A 19,923-nucleotide genomic window follows, 5' to 3' on the forward strand; every position below is an offset into this window, starting at 1 on the left:
TTTAATTCTGTTTGTTACGACTTACAGCTTAGGAAAATAAGAAATTCAGTATCTCAAAAAATTATAATATTCCATTTTGAGCTTGATTAGTTTTATTAATTATGAGTATAAATACTGGGTACCTCCTGGGCTAGTTCAGAACATGCAACCACAATTATGGGTAAGACTACTGACTTGACAGTTGTCCACAAGACAATCATCAACATTCTCCACGAGGAGGGTAAGCCACAGAAGGTCATTGCTGAAAAGGCTGGCTATTCACAGAGTGTTGTATAAAAATGTATTTATAGAAAGTTGACTGGAAGGAAAAAGTGTGGTAGGAAAAGGTGCACAAGCAACAGGGATGACTTCAGCCTTGGGAAGATTGTCAGGAAAAGCCGATTCAAGAACTTGGGAGAGCTTCACAAGGGGTGGACTGAAGCTGGAGTCGGCACATCAAGAGTCACAACGCTCAGACATCTTTAGGAAAAGAGCTAGAGCTGTCACATTCATAGAACCAAGCCACTCCTGAACCAGAAACAACGTCAGAAGCATTTCACCTGGGGTAAGGAGGAAAAGAACTGGACTGTTGCTCAGTGGTCCACAGTCCTCTTTTCAGATGAAAGTACATTTAGCATTTCATTTGGAAATCAAGGTCTGGAGTCTGGAGCACTTTATGCTTCCATCTGCTGACAAGCTTAATGGAGATGCTGATTTAATTTTGCAGCAGGAATTTAGCACCAACCCACAGTGCCACTTCCAAGTAGTTTGCTGGCCATGATATTACTGTACTTGATTGGCCAGCCAACTCACCTGACTTGAACCTCACCGAGAATCTATAGGGTTATGTGAAGAGGAAGATAAGTAACTTCTGAAAAACAATACAGAGGAGCTGAAGGCCGCTATCAAAGCGACCTGCAGTGCCACAGGCAGTAATTGCAAAAGGAGCCCCAACCAAGTATTGAGTGCATAATTAAACCTACTTTGGAGATCTTGAACATTTCTGTTTTGTAAATCTTTTTTTGATTGATTTTTGAGAAAATATTCTAATTTTTTTAGATACTGAAGCTGTAAGCTGCAAGTAATATTACATGGCCAAAATATGTATCAGGCACCAATATTTCTGGTCTAGGAGGAATACAAACGAGTAATGGTCATTTTGAAAATGGGGCCTTTCCTTGGAGTCAAACTTTGGTAAACTTTTAGTATGTTTTTAAGTACATTTGATACTACTGTAAACCACTGTGAAACCTTTTGTTAGATTTTTTTTGGGGTCAAGACATATTTGCAGCTGACTACAGTGTGTTTGCTCAGAATAACAGGGAATGAAAGCAAATGTCTGTAAATGAGAAGGGTTGGAGGTGTTGGATGAAACCTTCCCTCCCTTTCTGACGATATAGACGGCCAGGCCTACAGTGCTGTATACACACTCACACTCCAACTGAACCTGGCTGCAAGTACATATGCCTCTTCCCACCTACCAGGTCACTGGTAATGTAGCCCTCCCTCACAAACACATCCATGATGCTTCCTGGCCTCTCTGGGAGTTTCCATATGTTGTGATGATTTCAACACAAAAGCCAGGCTCTGAGCCTCGGCTCAGTAAAGGTAACAGCGTCTGTCGGACTGAGTTCCAAAACCCAGTGAGCTGCTGTACTGTCTACTAGCTAGTCTTTTTGTTTACTTGCGACATGCATCAGACATGGCATTGTATCATGATTTGTATCATGTATTTTTTTTTTCGTTTTTTTTTTTTTCACATAAGTCATTAAGCTTTATTATGAAGACTTGTTGGTAAATTCAATAAAACCCTCAGAAAATTAGTTTCTCTGAGCTTTCCGCATTTTCTCTTTAATTAATAAATTGTTTTTTTTTTCCACTCATCTATTTGTTTGTTAAAAGTTCAGTGGTAATTGATATAATGGACACAGTAGGCCTTTCAGTTGATTCCATTCAAATGCTATTTGATTATCATGTGATATTTTCATAACAATTAATCACATTTTTATTTAGTTTATGCTGCCTTTAAAAAAAGTGTAAATTTTATTACAGTGTCTGTAAGAAAATTATATATATATATATATATATATATATATATATATATATATATACACACACATATGTATATGTGTGTGTGAATAACATACAGTACAAAAAATAAATAGAATTTCACAATTTACTGTATTAATTTTTTTGTTAAATGTAAAAATAATATCCACCTTCTTAACTTAAGTTCAGCTGCTGCCTAAAATTAAGTATAATAATAATGGCATTTTGAAGTAATAGAAAAACATATGTTACCATAACACTGATCACATATTTTTTTACAGTGTGTTGAATAAAGTATATTTAGTATCTTCCACCTTTTTTTTTCTCAGATGGACAGATGATTATTTGGTTCTTTGACAAAGACACTAGAATCAGGAATCAGAATTTGGCGTCTTTTTTCTTTCCTTCTGACATGGCCTACAAAACGAGCATGCATATCCTTAAAATACTGCTTGTGTAGGCAGCTCGCTATAGGTTTTGGAAGAGAGCTGATATCACTCCCCATCATAAACGCAAGCTGTGGATAAATAGCTGTGGGCATAAATTCTGGTGCAAGCAATAGGCATGTGAAAAAACTTAATATAAGGAGTATTTGGTCTACTACCGCCAATTAAAAGAAATATAATGAATGCAGTTACTCAGTGAGTGATATTAAAAAAAACCATTATCTGAATACTAAAATTACCATTATGAACAGATCTCATAAAACCCACTTGAGGTTCGCTGAAGTATTTTCATTCTATGCTGGTTGTTTTTTGGTGTTTGACATTGATCGTTTTGTTGTTGGGTGATGTCTGTAGCGCTGCTGCTGTGTGGTAACACTATATTTCAAGCGTGCATCTGCCTTTCCCGCAAAGCTCAGAGCAACAGCCTGTGCCAACATCATCGGGAGTTCCATATATTACCCATCTCCATTCCAGAACCCGGTGATGAATGGTAGTAGCGCCCAGATATTAGAGTGTGGGCGGGGGGGATAGGAAGGAAGGGGGCTTTGAAAGTGGGAGATGTGGGGGTGAAAGAGAGGGAGAGAGAAAAAATTTGTCCTTGGAAGTGCGAGCACTTCTGTAGAACAATTAACTTAATTAAGCAGACAGCATGAATATTCATAAGACAGTTAATGTCTCCCTCATCCAGGCAGATGAATGTGATGCAATGACTCGCTAGTCAAGCATGTCTGAGAGTCTTGTGGAAACTGCACCAACATTTTGGTTCTTTGCCTGGAATATCAAAGAAATTAACAGTCCCCCTGAAACCCTTAAAAGCAGGCAAATTAATTAGAAGCCTGCAATTTATATGCTATATGTTCTGAGGAGTATATACTATGGTGTAGTGAGAAAGCCTTTAATTGGGCAGGGCGCTGCATTTTTGTATGTTTATCCTGCATTGTGTAAATAAAGTCTTTGAAATGCTCTCTGTAATTAGTTTAATCTTTTGAAAAAGAAAATCTTCAATGTTTGTTCAACTTGACTGTATTATGAATATTGACAGAAAGGAGCATAAAGATGACAAATTAACACGTTAAAGAATATAGTCTGTTTTCCAGCTATAATTAGACATAAACTTGGCTGCTATATGAGGGCATTTCATGTGTATTTTATTGATGTGCACATGGTAATTACTTGCGGTAAATCACTATATTTGATTCACGTTCTTTATTGGCATCAATGGCTCCATGAAGAACCTTTAAACTCCAATGAAACTTTCCATTGCACAAAAGGATTGTTACTTAAAAATAAATGTTCTTTTCTGTATCAATGGTTCAATGTACATTACATTTATATTTAACATTTAATCATTCAGCAGACGCTTTTATCCAAAGCAACTTACAAATGAGAACATGTAGAACCTTCATCTATGGAACCTTTTCATTAGACAAAAGGATCTTAAAGATTCTTTACAGTGCAAAAAGGTTCTTTAGATAATGAAATGTTCTTCACACTAACAAAAATGGTTCTTTTGAGAACTCGGCACAAAAGGTTATTTGATTAACCCAAAATGGTTCTTCTATGTCATTACTGCACAAAAAAAAAAAAAAAAAAAAAAAAACACTTATTAAAATGTTGAGTACACCAAGAAAATAATGATTCTTTTAGGGTCTGTTCACTGAAAGGTTCCATGGTTCTTCTATGGCTTCACTGTGAAAGCCACTTTTATGAAACCTTTATTTTTAAGAGTACACTTGTGTTTTTGCAAAGCTGTAAAAAGAGAGTGATTTGACTCCATTTCCTCCATCCCTAAGGATTGACCTGGGTCTGATGTCACACCGAATGACACATCCAAACCTGCGCAGGAAAACAGCAGAGGCAGGGGGGATTTCTTTTTTTTCCCCTTTTGCATTTCTGACAGGAAACTGTTTACAAATACTCCCATGGGATTCGGCACTAATGAAGAGAAAACGTAACCCTGGCACAGTCAGTTTGCAGCGGGCGCGAAGTTGGAGGGCTTCCACTGCTCCTAACAACAGCACTCCATTTTGCTGTGCCTGAAATGACAAGTCAAGGTCAATCTCTTGGCTGAAAATCTAGGGGCCGCTATCGTACCCATTAACCCTGCTCTTCCCTCCTCTTCCCACCCCAGTTTGCCAGCTTTTTGGGGTTGGTTTGCACCACATTACCGCAAAAAATAAAAAAGAGAACATTTTCTGAGGTTAGTTAGTCCTGTGTGAGTGTGGACAATGCGCAGGGCTTTGGGCCACTGAATCAAGGCCAGTGGAGCTGTTTCAAAGCCAGCAAAGGAGAGTCAAATGGAGGATGCTCAATTTCAGACACTCTTGAAGGCAATTAACTCGGTGTGTGAGTGGGCCATTCAGAGGCCTGACTGTGATTAAATCAATTTGATAATGATACACTCACTTGCTGCTGTTATGAGCTGCATGTTTGTTTTCGCTAGAGGAGTTTCAGAACACAATCAAACTAAATCATTCTGACAGCACAGAAACTTGAGACCAAAATTACTACAGGGTTCGAAAAATTGGCAGCACTCCTCTGATTGTTTTAGTGCTGGAATGAATAAAGTCGCAGGGTTTAGCCACAAGGCTGTTGCTATACATTATCATATTTTACTGCTAATCATATTTTGACATGCTGTGATTATCAATTATAGGTTTTATTTCAGTTTCTTCATTTAAATATTTCATAAAGGCATTTAAATACCTCAAAATTGTTCTGTGGCTTTTAGTCCATGTTATGCTAGTGTTTGTATTATTTATTTATTTGAAGTTAAATAATACAAATAAATATACATAATAATAATAATAAAAATAATAATAATAATAATAAAACTGCAATTAACAAAATAGAAACTATATTCTATTTATATTCTGATTTAAATTTTTAATATTCAATTTATTTTAATTTATATATATATATATATATATATATATATATATATATATATATATATATATATATATATATATATATATACTACTGATAATGGAAGTATAGTATTTATTTCTGAAACATGATATTTAACAAGAAACTAGGAATTTGTATTTTGGAAAGTGGGTGTTGCATACTAGACTAAAGGGGGAGGGGTTAGAGGGGGAGGGGTTAGAGATTTGGTTTTGTGACATCATCTGGAAAAAGATGGAGGTATGTTAAAGTTCACAAAAACAAAATTTGTTTACTTTCAGAATAACGTGTATATGTAATGTGTATGATTTAATATGCACAGTAAGACCAGAGATGTGTGTAATTAAAGAAAATTGGGTAATTTCAATTCATGTTGACTCGCATGCACTCTCCTGAGAGGAACTGGATATTTTGGACTGTACTGGGGACAGCTGCAGGAGAAAGAGATACACTACCCCTGATCTTCACCTGCTGGTATTATGCCGAGAGGAAGTGCTGCTTGGACAGGCGTGAAGATGGAATCTGTGTCCCTCCCAGCATCCATCTGGGCTCGGAGAAGCAACCCATGGGCCACCTCAGCTACAGAGCCATCTCCCCCGACACATACCGCACTAGAGAGAAAGCAAACGGATTGGCGGTGAGTCACATGAACCAAACTCATGGCCAAGGGCTAGCTAACACACATGTAACAATCAGGCTGTTGTTCACTCATATGTGGTTAAATGTAATTCCATATGGACGTATATTTGATTGAACATACAGAACACACATGGCAGAAATGGCACAGCTATTCCTTAAATATGATTAAAATTTCCTAGCAAGTCTTCATTAGAGGAATCCATTTCAATTAATGAAAACCCTAATTCCCATTATGTTGTATTGCACAATAGATTAAACCATGGAAGTGCTAAGAGCCACCATGTATTCTAATTGGAAAATATCCTTTTTTTCAAGAATAGCAGAAAATCTGTCAGATCTCAACAGCAAAATAAATCATTAAAACGACTGAGCCCACTAATCTGCTTTAAGCACATTACTAATAAATGAACACAGCCTAGTAAAGCTGATTACATTTAATTCAGAAATGCCCTTTAGCAATACTGTACAATCTCACAAATAGATTTGTTTAGTAGACACGGCCAGCACTAATAAGCAAGTAGTCATGCCACTCACAAAATGAGTTCTGTGACCTTGCAGTCAAAGGTTTTTGGGATAAATCTGATTGCAATGTTTTCATCCACCATGTATGTTAAGCCTCAAAGGATGCTTTGAATCTTCCAAATCAGGGGTGTGTTTCCCAAAAGCATCGTTATCTATCTATGGTAGTTAGTTCCATTGAAGTCTATTGGTAACGACAGATCTTGCGACCATAGTAACTTTTGGGAAATGCACCCCAGGATAGTAAATATTTTATGGAGGAGTAGACAGTACAACCGAGAAGCCTCACCAAACACACGACATGCATAGACAATGCAGAGCTTTATGGCAATGATGGATGAACATGAACAAGCCCCATTCCACATTATGGGTCAACAAAGTTTTGTTTCATTATCTGTAAATGTAAGCTCATCACTAGTTTACAGTAATTCATGGTATGGTATGGGATGGGTTAAATGCAGAGCACCAATTCCAAGTATGGGTTACTATACTTGGCAAATGTCACGACTTTCACACATTCACTTTCATGATTAAAGTGTTATTTACATTTATATTATTTTAATTTGCACCATAATATCCAAGTTACTTAATGCACATTTCAAATTTTATTTAAATTATTAACTGAAGTACAACTGAAAATGTCTCTCTCTTTTCCATGTTAGGAAGAGTACGTGTATAAATATGGTGTAAAAGCATTAAGAGTTATTTTAGTATGAGTGGGCATGATGGGTATCGTAGATTTATAGATTGTCATTTTGATCAGACATGTACAGAATGCAATCGTTTTCTTTCAGCCCATGATTCTCAGCATCAATGCAACAGTACCCTAAGGTACAAAAGCTAAAAGGAACATCTTCGTAACTTATATAGCACCGAATAGTGCATGTTAGTACCTTTTGAAAGTGTACCGCCTCAGTTCTGTAACTTTTTATTCTGAGAACCTATTATAGTTTAGTTTAGGCAGACAAAACATGAGGAAAAATAGCATTTTCAATGGAAAAATGCTTGAAAGCAAGCATAGTGCTGCCACTTTGAAGGAAATGAATTGGTGAGATCATGGTGAGGAAAACTAATGCAAAAGTAACATAACATACTGCTTCCGTAAAAGTAACGTTCCCCAACTCTGCGTGTCAGTCTAATATTGTGGCACTTATCTCACTTCCCATCTATCAGCAGTCAATGTGATGGCATTAAAAATTACACAAATATCATCTTTCCATTCAGGTTGTTGATAATTATAATAAATGTGTGAGGGGAATAATTGCATCCATCTCTGATGTGCCATCACTTTAACGTCTATTGTGTGTGGCACACCGCGTGACTTCATATGAGACGTTAACTGAAATAGCACCGTTCCATTTAAACAGAAGGAAGCATCAGTTGCTGAAGTAATTAATGAGTGATGGGTCTATTAATGAAAAAAAATGTGTGATTAGTATTACCTTTGCCGAATTCTTTAGAGGTTAATTAATCGAGTTCAAAGGAATGCAACACATTTCCTATACAGGGGAAAAATGGGATGTGAGGAATTATTCAAGTTTCTTTTCTTTTGCTTTTGCTGAGGTGTAGGTTTCGTTTTAATAAAACACCCTATGGACTGTCTTGCCAAGCTGTCAGCTATTTAATGTAAAATTAGGACTAATATCACCTGAAGTCAGTGACGTGACGTGACATTCAGCCAAGTATGGCGACCCATACTCAGAATTTGTGCTCTGCATTTAACCCATCCGAAATGCACACACACAGAGCAGTGAACACACACACACACTGTGAGCACACACACGGAGCAGTGGGCAGCCATTTATGCTGCGGCGCCCGGGGAGCAGTTGGGGGTTCGATGCCTTGCTCAAGGGCACCTAAGTCGTGGTATTGAAGGTGGAGAGAGAACTGTACATGCACTCCCCCCACCCACAATTCCTGCCAGCCCGGGACTCGAACTCACAACCTTTCGATTGGGAGTCCGACTCTCTAACCATTAGGCCACGACTTCCCCTAAAGTAATATATTAGTAATATATTATAATATAATATATATGAAAACATGCATAAAATCAATGAAAAATTATTTATTTGTATTTTTTTGAGTGAACTATATCCCTGTGAAGACCACTTTGCATAACACTTGTGCAACTGAAATGTACCCCAATGTGGTTGTAGCAATAGTACTGACACACATTTCCTGCTTGAAGATTATCCTGTTTAGCAAACCACAGAAACAGTGACCTTTTTTCCCCCGCCGCGTTAAGTAGCTTAGATATCCTTCGTGATTTGTCATGCTGACAGAAAATACAATTTCAACAAAATCACCAGAGCATCATTTCTATAATCCTCAATAAAAATATCATAAAAAAAGCTTTCTGAAATTGAAATACACAAACAGATCATGACTGATGTAGAAATTCCAGCGCTAAGTCTTGAGTCTTAGAGCTGCACTGTACAGAAGCAAGAGAAATCTATTATGTGTAATGAAATCTATTAGCATAAGTGCAAAGATATGATGTATGATGCCACAAGGTTAAACAAGTGATGAGTAACCAAAGGAGTAACTGAAACAGTAATGCTATTAATTAATGTTAAAATACATTCTCTCATTTCAGCTTAACATGCAGAAACATCTACAAGATATTTGTGGGTTCGTGTTTGAGCAGCTCTACACAGCAAATCTGGCTCAACCTTTTAGGTGAATTTAAGGTGGGTGCTTCTGTTTGTGTAATTACTGTATATTTACACATTTCACCTTTATCTACATTTTTCAGTAGCATTACTTTAATTTTTTTTACAGTAATTTACTGTAATTGAATAACGTTGCAACATAGGCACAACCTTAATATTCTGTGATTTAAATATTTCACTTTTTAAAGCAGTTATATAACCTGATCAGAATTTGATCTAAATGGCGCAATACCATTCAGAAGTTTGGGGTGAATACGATTTTAAGCAAATTAATACTTTTATTCAGTAAGAGTGCATTAGATTTCAAATCAAAAGTGACAGTAAACACATTTTAGAATGTTACAATTCTATTAAAAAAAAGAAAAAAAGAAAAGAAATTAATGCTGTTCATCAAAATCCTGAAAAAAATATTTCCATCATTGATAATAATAAAATGTTTCTTGAGCATCAAATCAACATAACTGAAAGATTTCTGAAGGAAAACGTGACATTGAAGACTGGAGTTATGACTTGTATGGTGTTGGCCAAAAGTTATTTTAAATAGTAATATTTACTTTTAAATAGTAGTAATAATAATACATCAAAAATAATTATAATCATACACACCCTAAACCGTAAAAGTAAGGTTAAACTGGATAAAATGTACAAATTTTATCCTATTTTTCTCATTGCTCCATCTTTCTTTGTCGCTCTCACATATAAATTATATAAAGCAGTCCTGCACATATCTCTATCATAAGTATAAATATTGTGGTACCACCCAGGACTAGGCCTCACAATAATACAGACACCACCTCCATGAAACAATCCTATCAGACCCAGTGATCCTGAGCCCTGTGGTTTTATGTCTTCCTTCATCTCCTTCATAGTTCCACTATGACCTATTAGAGTGTCTGATCTCTTTATATCTAGATTTGCAAGAACCTGGTCACCAAGCCCTCTTACCACCTTCATACACCACAGATTAATTCCCATTCAACCTGAATGTGTTCTTCGCTCGAGCTCGCCCTTGTCCCTTTGTCACTGGCGTGAACCTGCATGCTGTGTTTTTAATCAAAGACTACTGTGGCAGACCCAGCACGTCCTCTCCCACCGAGCCCAGAGGATGCAGCGGAACAGTAGGGCGGCAGTAACGGATGAGCGTTAAGCTGGGGCCGGAGATATTTAAGAGGAGCTAATTGTGAGAAGTACTGGAGCACGTGGAGAGAGACCGTACTATGTAGTGTGAGCGATGCCCAGGACCCGCGGTCGGCTGGATGGTGGTACTTCATCACTGCTTCCAGAACAGGTAATTAAGGAACCACCTGCCGAGCCGCACCAGAGAGACCTGCTCTACTGGAGAGCTCCGCACTGGGCCCCGCGGCACGCCGCTCCAATCAAAGTATTATCACTCATTTTGCAAAAATCTACCTCTGCCCCCTCTCCTCTCTGTCCCAAACACCTACTTAATTTATTAAGGCTAAATGTCACCTCGAGAGACGCAGCATTACTCTGTCATCTGGCTTTGAAACTTTCAAACTGGCTGTTCTGGATAAAGCAAAGAACTTGAAGGGCTCAGGCATTTTCATCAATGAGGACTTCTCTGAAACCGTCCGTCAAAGAAGGAAAGATCTACTCCCTGCAATGAAGGCGGCTCGAGAGAGAGGTGACATTGAATATTTGAGATATGACAAACTTATTGTCCATCCACCCACTCAAAATCCTCCTCAACAAAGGAGGACCAACAGTTAGAGTAAATAAGTAAATATACACTCTATGGACTACTATAATACATCTGATTCTGATTTCAATATTTTTGATTCCTCTAAGTGATTCTTATAATTTTGATGTTGACCCAGATTTACATTTTTTTTTCATCATTTGATACCACAAACCTTTGCAGATTTTATGATGAAACTCAGTTTAATGACTTATATGTTTCCATGCCTTCTAAAATATTCTCCACTTTCCACTTGAATATAAGAAGTCTTCCTTGTAACTATGACCAATTTATTCATTATTTATCTTTACTTAAACAAAATTTCTCTGTTATTGCTTTATCTGAAACATGGCTTACAGAAGACTCTAGAGAAATATTTAAATTATCAAATTACAATTTAGTTCATTATGTAAGAGAAAATAGATCGGGAGGTGGAGTATCTTTATTTTTTTTTTTTGACAACTATGAATTTAAAGTTAGGGATGATTTATCGCTGAATTCAGTAGAATCTGTTTATGGAGCTCTCTGGTGTTTTTGATGGAAAAACGTCATAGTTGGTGTCATATATCGTTCACCAGATTCTGTTGTCAAAGATTTTAATGAATGTCTATCCAGTTCTCTTGATCTGATTAACAAGGAGGATAAACTTTGTTACATCTTAGGTGATTTTAATATAAATCTTTTAAAAAAATAATCCAGATACATTTACTGCAGATTTTCTAAATATACTTTATTCTAGTTATTTTTTCCCTCTTATTCATAAACTTACTCGAGTAAAGGAGAATTCAGCAACTTTGATTGATAACATCTTAACAAATCTGGAGTCTTGTATGTGGATTTTTCTGATCATTTCCCTATATTCCAATTTTCATCAATCAAGTTTAATACAACCAAACAAAAAAAGAAAAAGATTCTTAAAAGAATTATGAGCAAGCTAAATGTTTCTTAATTTAAATATATGCTTGCCAGTACTTCATGGAATGATCTTTACAAAGAAAAAAATGCTCATTTTGCATATCAAAATTTTATGAAAATTATTAGCGGTAGTTTCAATGAATGTTTTCCAATTATTAGCTCTACTAGGAAATATAGTCAGGCCTTTAGTAAGCTTTGGTTTACAGTTGACTTGTTGAAGCTCCTGAGGAAAAAGAATAAATTGTACAAAAAATATATTTCAAATCCTACACCCCTTACCCGTGGTGCTTATACATCTTGTAGAAATAAATATACTTATTACATTAGATCGTCAAAAAAGAAATATTTCTGTGAGAAATTTAGGAGGTGTTCAAATGATACTAAAACCACATGGAAAGTTATAAATCAGTTGCTGCATAGAGATAAGTCTCATTCAGAATTACCTTCAGTTTTTTATGAAGGTGATAATTCTTTTAATAACTCATTTGATATAGCTCAAAAATTTAATGATTTTTTTTTGTTAACATTGGACATGAATTAGCCAGTAAAATTAGCCTTTGTTTAAAGCAGATGACCCTTGTTGCTTCAATAATTATAGACCCATATCCATATTGCCTTGTTTTTCAAAAATATTAGAAAAAGTTATATATAAAAGGATCTTATTCCATCTTGATTCTAATTTAATTCTTAATAAACATCAGTATGTCTTCAGGAAAAGTCATTCCACATCTATGGCCTTGCTTTATTTGATTGACAAAGTTTCCTCTGCATTAGAAAATAATGAATTTACCTGTAGTATATTCGTCGACTTCTCAAAAGCTTTTGATACAGTCAACCAACATATTCTATTGAAAAAATTAAAAAATATGGTTTTCATGATGCTACGCTTGAATGGTTAAAAAATTATATTTTAAACAGACAACAGTTTGTTTGTATTAATGGATGCTATTCCAACAAAGCCAGACTACTTTGTGGGGTCCCTCAGGGGTCCATTCTTGGACCATTATTATTTCTTATTTATATTAATGATTTATCAAATGTGTCAAATATTCTTTTCCCAATAATGTTTGCAGATGACATAACTTTAGTTTATTCTCATTCAAATTTTAATTTTCTGATTAAAAATGTAAATACTGGTTTAACTGCATATGCTACATGGTTCAGATTAAATAAATTATTGCTGAATACAAAAAAATCTAATTATATAATTTTTAGTGGAAAAAAAACTTGTTCTAAGAACCTCTCAAAAGTCAAAATGGAGACTGTGGAGATATCCCAAGTCTCAACAACAAGATTTCTCTGAATTTTTGTTGATGAGAACTTGAATTGGAAAACACAAATTGACTGGGTTAGCAAGAAAATAAATAAATCTATTGGTATAATTAGGAGGATTAGCAATCTCATTACTACAAATTGTCTTCTTACACTCTATTACAGTTTAATTTATCCATATCTTTCCTATTGTAATATAGTTTGGGCAAGCACTTTTCCTTCTACACTTCATAGAATTTTGGTTCTTCAGAAACGTTTTGTCAGGATTGCAACCCGATCTGAGTCACATTCTTCATCTGTGCCTCTATTTCAGAATCTTCAGATACTTATTGTGTATGATATTAATATCACTCAAATATGTGTTTTTATTTATAAGGTACATTTTAATTATGAAAATATCCCAGAGCACTTTAAGACTTATTTTAAATTTAACTCACAGGTTCACTCTTATTCAACTCGTCAATCCTTAGATCTTCATCTTCCAAAGTTTCTTACGTGTAGAGGTCAAGATCAGATCAGATCAGATAAGATCTGATTTAGGGGTACCAAATTATGGAACAGTTTTTCCCATTTAGCAATAAACTCCTACTCATTAAAATGTTATAAAAGATATTTAAAAGCCCATTTAACTGCTGTTCTAAATTTTTAATATAGATGTTATTCCATATTTATGTTATGATCATATTTTTTGTTTATTTTTTTCATTACTGTATTCGTCATTAAAATTTGTTGATGTTATGTGTATGTATACATGTATGTGCATGTGTGTTTTGTGTGTGTGTGTTATGGATATATGTATCTCACTAGTTTGTTGTTACTTTTATGTAGTAAAATGTTTTTATTTTCTATGTTTTTTGTTTTGTTTTGTTTTGATTTTATTGTAATTATGTCTATAGGTGGAGGCGTTAAATAAACCCAGTTGGGGTTTTTTGCCTCTTCCTGCACATCATTAAATTGATAATATTTGTTTTATTTTTGTTCATATATTTTATGTTTTGTTATTATTATTTTTGTCATTTTGTATTTTAAGGTGCAAATATAAATAAAAAATAAAAATCCATGCCATGTTCACTCGCATCATAAAGAAGCCTTTAAAGGGATAGTTCTCCTTTAAAATGATAGTTGTCATGATTATGTTGTTCAATGTCACTTTTTCTTCCTTGCTTTCTTATTTAGAAGACTGACCGTTCTCTTCCTTACAGTGAAAGTGAATGCTAACCAGAGGTTGTCAAACTCCCAAAAGGAGTGCGCAATATTACAAATGTTTTGAAGATGCATAATAGCTTTCTTTGAGGAATGGACTAAAATTTAAGGGGGGGGGGGTACAAGTGCATGTACAGTGCTCTCTCCACCCTCAATACCACGACTTAGGTGCTCTTGAGCAAGGCATCGAACCCCCAACTGCTCCCCGGGCGCCGCAGCATAAATGGCTGCCCACTGCTCGGGGTGTGTGTTCAAAGTGTGTGTGTGTGTTCACTGCTCTGTGTGTGTGCACTTCGGATGGGTTAAATGCAGAGCACGAATTCTGATTATGGGTCACCATACTTGGCTGAATGTCACGTCGCTTTCACTTTCATTTATGTGAGGATCCTGTTTGTGGACTTCAGCTTGGCCTTTAACACAATCATCCCAAACCTCCTCCTGCCCAAACTAACTCAGCTCTCCGTGCCCACCTCTGTCTGTCAGTGGATCAACAGCTTCCTGACAGACAGGCAGCAGCTAGTGAGGCTGGGAAAATACACATCCAGCACCCGTACAATCAGCACCAGAGCTCCCCAGGGCTGTGTTCTCTTCCCACTGCTCTTCTCCCTGTACACCAACGATTGCACATCTACGGACCCTTCTGTCAAGCTCCTGAAGTTTGCAGATGACACCACACTCATCGACCTCATTCAGGATGGTGACGAGTCTGCTTACAGACAGGAGGTTAAAGAGCTGGCTGTCTGGTGCACTCTCAACAACCTGGAGCTTAACACGCTCAAAACAGTGGAGATGATCGTGGACTTCAGGAGAAACCCCCCTGCACTCCCCCCACACACCATCATGAACAGCACTGCGACTGCAGTGGAGTCATTCAGGTTCCTGGGCACCACTATCTCTCAGGACCTGAAGTGGGACATTCACATTGACTCCATTGTGAAAAAGGCCCATCAGAGGTTGTACTTCCTTTGCAAGCTGAGGAAGTTTAACCTGCCACAGGAGCTGCTGAAACAGTTCTACTCCACCATCATTGAATCCATCCTCTGCACTTCAGTAACTGTCTGGTTCAGCTCAGCTTCTAAATCGGACCTCAGAAGACTACAGAGGGTAGTCCGGACTGCTGAGCGAATCATCGGTACAACCCTCCCTTCTATTCAAGAACTGTACTTATCCAGAGTGAGCAAAAGGGCTGGCAAAATCACTCTGGACCCCTCACATCCAGCACACTCCCTCTTTCAACTGTTGCCATCTGGTCGACGCTACAGAGCTCTGAACACGCACATAATATACCTGTACATACATAAATGCTCATTGTAATATACCTGCCATACATTGTCAATTTGTATATTGTCGTTTCTTACCTACCTATTTGTATTTTTTTTTTTATTCCTTATTGTGTTTTTTGTCCTCTTTCTGTCATTATATTGCACTGCGGAGCTTCTGTCACAAAAACAAATTCCTCGTATGTGAGAATATACCTGGCAATAAAGCTCATTCTAATTCTGATTCTAATGATGTAGACGAGAAAGGAAGTCCTTATATGAGCATTTCTCCTGGAAAAGTGCGTCTGCGCATACGTTGGCCAGAGGAGAGCGAGACCGCGCACATCAACGCGCTTCAAAATCGTTGGCAGCACTGCATAAGATTTGTTCAAGAATGCCTACAAATAAGTGCGTTTTTGGAAGTGAGGGAAAGTTTACCGTGTTCAGCTTCCCCAAGAACCCAGCATTACATGAAAAGTGGATGCAGTTTGTTTTTCCGGGGCAGTAACGGAGTGTAGCAAGTGCCTTTGTGTGTTCTGGTCATTTGAGTGACGAATGTTTTAAAACAAGGCCCAAGTCGACGCTGGACTATGGACTGCAGTACTATTCTAAAGTTACTCAAGATTAACATGAGATTAGGTGAAACTGTATATGTTATGTACCCTTTAATCAAAAATCCTATTCAAACCGATACCCTCAGGAACTGCGCTCCAACATATAACTTAAAAAAAAATATTGACTGACAGCCATCACCATGTTCATGTCTGAACAAAAGTGAAATGTGCTGAACCAAAAGATTAGCTTTTTTTTCTTACTTATTTTATTTTATAGTGCTATATAAGAATTAAGCTATATAAGAATGTGAAATGTTTCCCTTTCATTAAGCTAACGTTTGTTTTATATTTTATGGTTTTAGTTAAGTATAAAAATCCTGAGATAGGAACCTAATATCTTAGGAAAAAATCATTTGCATTACAATTAGTCTTCCAAGCTGCAGTCTTTCAGAATGGACAGTGCGTGGCCCTTTCTCTTAGTGACTTATTTTTTACAAAAACAAAACAAAAAAAAGCACTCCAAACTGCCTTTAGTACACTTTTCCAGGCATTGGCAAATGGCTTCAGCCGAACATATGGTCCTGGCTGTAAAGCAGAATTTATACTTGCATGCTGTTTGCATTTTTAATCAAGAATATGAGTTGTGGCGCAAAGAGGCAACCGCTCTTGTGTTCGGCCAGCCCAAGCTGTACAAAACAAGGTCAAGATTTTTTCCACCATTCACTTCTGCAGTTATTACAGAAATGTGATGTAACTTGGGTAAAAAGGTAAACACAGGGTCCTGGGTCAGAAAAATAGGGTTAAATGTGGTCAGTAAATTTTATTGGACATAGGCTTGATCCAATAGAATTGTCATTTCAGGTTTGATGTCGTGTGAAACCCCTGGCCTGTGTGGCAAGGAAGAATGCCACTGAATGTGGGGGAAGAGGGGTGGCACACCGCAGATGGCATTTTACACTCCCATGCCCCACTTAGCATTTTCTGGGGCACCTCCACCATGGAGCGGGTCCCAGCTGTGACCACCCATCAAAGAGCTCACCGTGGCTGATGTGACACTTGCAGATGGATGTTTTTTTTGTTGTTGTTTAAAAACATGTTTTATGATGCAAACAGAAATGCAAGTGCCAGTCTGTTCATTATGACGTGCCTGGCTCTCCCTGGTACCAGCTTACAGACCATGAAACTGTGCACAACTGTAGGGATGGATAGATAGATAGATAGATAGATAGATAGATAGATAGATAGATAGATAGACAGATAGATAGATAGATAGATAGATAGATAGATAGATAGATAGATAGATAGATAGATAGATAGATAGATAGATAGATAGATAGATAGATAGATAGATATTCTTTAATAAATAGAATGCAAATAGAATCAATCATTTGATAAAAATAATTAATTTAGTCTTTTGATTAGCCTTTGCTATGAAAAGTGAAAGTGAAAGTCATGACATTTGCCAAGTATGGTAACCCATACTCAGAATTGGTGCTCTGCATTTAACCCATCCAAGTGCACACACACAGCAGTGAGAAGTGATAACACTGTGAACACACACCCGGAGCAGTGGGCAGTTTTATCCAGCACCCGGGGAGCAACTGGGGTTTAGTGCCTTGCTCAAGGGCACTTCAGCCATGGGTATTGAGGATGGAAGAGAGCGCTGTTCATTCACTCCCTCCACCTACAACTCCTGCCAGCACCGAGACTCAAACCGGCAACTTTCTGGAAACTAGTCTGGCTCTCTAACCATTAGGCCACATCTTATCAACTGCCCCAGTTATCATCTCATAAATAAAAAAATAATCTTAAGAAATTATGCCACATATTATTTCAGTTAATTTGCAACATGGAAATAAAAGGTATTTCATTGTGGGATACAGTATTCTGTGCAGTATGCTTTGCTGTAAGTACTGTACATTGATCTGAACATACTGTATATACATTCACATATACTACAGAAATAGTAGTACCTCATTATGCTGTTCCAGACATGTTCCAGACTGACCTGTAGGGGGAGCACTTGCAAGTCAAAGTGAACTTAAAGTATCACGTGGCTCTGACCTTGCCAAACAAAACCCCAACCCTTTTTCACATCTCACTTACTGAGCCACATTCTGGCCTGAGCTGTGATATATCATTCATTTTAGTATAAAATCTAACTTCTACTGTAATTGCTTCTCTCAAACACAACAGTTGGCTAATATTGCCTGTTCATCTCTCACAAAGTCTATAGAGCAAATTCAATCATGTATATTCTCAAAGCTCTGTGTTCGGAGTGGCAGAATGAGATATTTAATTTCTATTAGGTAAAATGTTATTTAATGGCTCCACCTCGAGCTCTCAGCCTCTGCCCTCGGGAGCACATCATCAGGAAACAGATTCTATTACTGTTCAAATGGCTTCTGGAATCAGGTAGTCACATTCATTAGAGCACAGATTGTGGAGTCCCCTTCCCAAAAGCAGGGGGCGCCTGGTGCATGTTCGGGTGTGTGTGCAGTAGTGCATGGATGTCTATGCGTATATAGTATGGGGTGCTGTGTATGTGAGGAGGTGGTCGAACAGATGGGTGCAGTACCTCCCCTTGGGTCAGGTTACTGACGGAGGATACACTTCTCCTTTCATTATGTGTGTGAGTTGCATTTAGAATCATCCACAGCAGTGTTTTACAGCTGCTACTTATGAGAACACACACACATACAAAACCACAAACGCACTGCAGAGAGTTATTGAGAGATGTAGGAATAAAAGAAAAGGAGAGCTTGGTTGTGCAAACATTTGTGCATATTAATTTTATCAGTCCATTTTATCTTGTCAGCCAATTTAATAAAGCAAGATAATTTGATTAACTCATAGGGTGTTGATTTCATTTGAATTCATACAATGTGATTTGTACAGGAACATATGATGCTTAGAAAAAAAAAGTAGGTTCTCCCCTAAACCTAAATCTTACCATATTCATAAGCATCACATTTACATGCATGCACTATTGGACCTTATACATTTAAGTTGCTAACATTCTCTGCTGTTTGAGCCATGGCAACCCAAATTTAAAAGCAACAAAAAAGCAAAAAACTCTACCCAATCATGAAAAAAACTTATTTGATAAGGTGGTGATTTTGTCTGAATTTGTACAATGTGATTTAATATGGGAGCAAACAATATTTAGAAAAAAAGCACAAATGTCCACTCCTAAACCCGACTGTTGGTGTGGCGTAATCAGATTGTTTTTGCATTTTTACAAGCATCGCATTTACATGTATATGCACTAGGTAGACAGTATACATTTAATGAGTTCCAGAATTTTCTGGTAATGTTTTTCGGAGTTGTTAGCACCTAGCTGTACTTTGATCTACAGCAGCCCAATTGAAAAGAGCAAGCCAACACCACATTTTTAAATGGATAAACTCCACCGAGTCCCATGAGAAAATGTCACTATCTTACAAAGTGGTGATTTTGTCTATTTGTACAGAAACGTATAATTTTTAAAACAAATTAAGCATGAGGGTCCAGGCCACCCCTTAATGTATCAGTGGGGCGTAAGCAGACAAAAAATACAAAAACATATGAATAAGATTCTTGCAAATTAAGGGTTGTTCACACCAAGGATGATAAAGATAAGTTTTAATTCTATTAGAGTAGGAAAGTCCCCACCACAAACCTCTAACTATAAGGCCCTGTACAGTAAGTCTGTACGGTAAGTGCGCGTGAAGTACTCCATGTGGGACAGGGCCCAACAACACAGAGGAACAATATCACTGGTAACACTTTCACAATAGTTTTTCCAACTGAAAATTGACAGCCATTGAA

The 19,923-nt window shown here is 37.1% G+C and overlaps 1 pseudogene; it reads right to left on the reverse strand.

Annotated features, from left to right (window-relative positions):
- LOC132153293 (ceramide kinase-like protein) overlaps positions 1-19,923 on the reverse strand; it is a 57,254-nt pseudogene that overhangs the window by 16,813 nt on the left and 20,518 nt on the right.

The sequence above is a fragment of the Carassius carassius genome, chromosome 11 (assembly GCF_963082965.1).
Source record: "Carassius carassius chromosome 11, fCarCar2.1, whole genome shotgun sequence".
Taxonomy (NCBI): domain Eukaryota; kingdom Metazoa; phylum Chordata; class Actinopteri; order Cypriniformes; family Cyprinidae; genus Carassius; species Carassius carassius.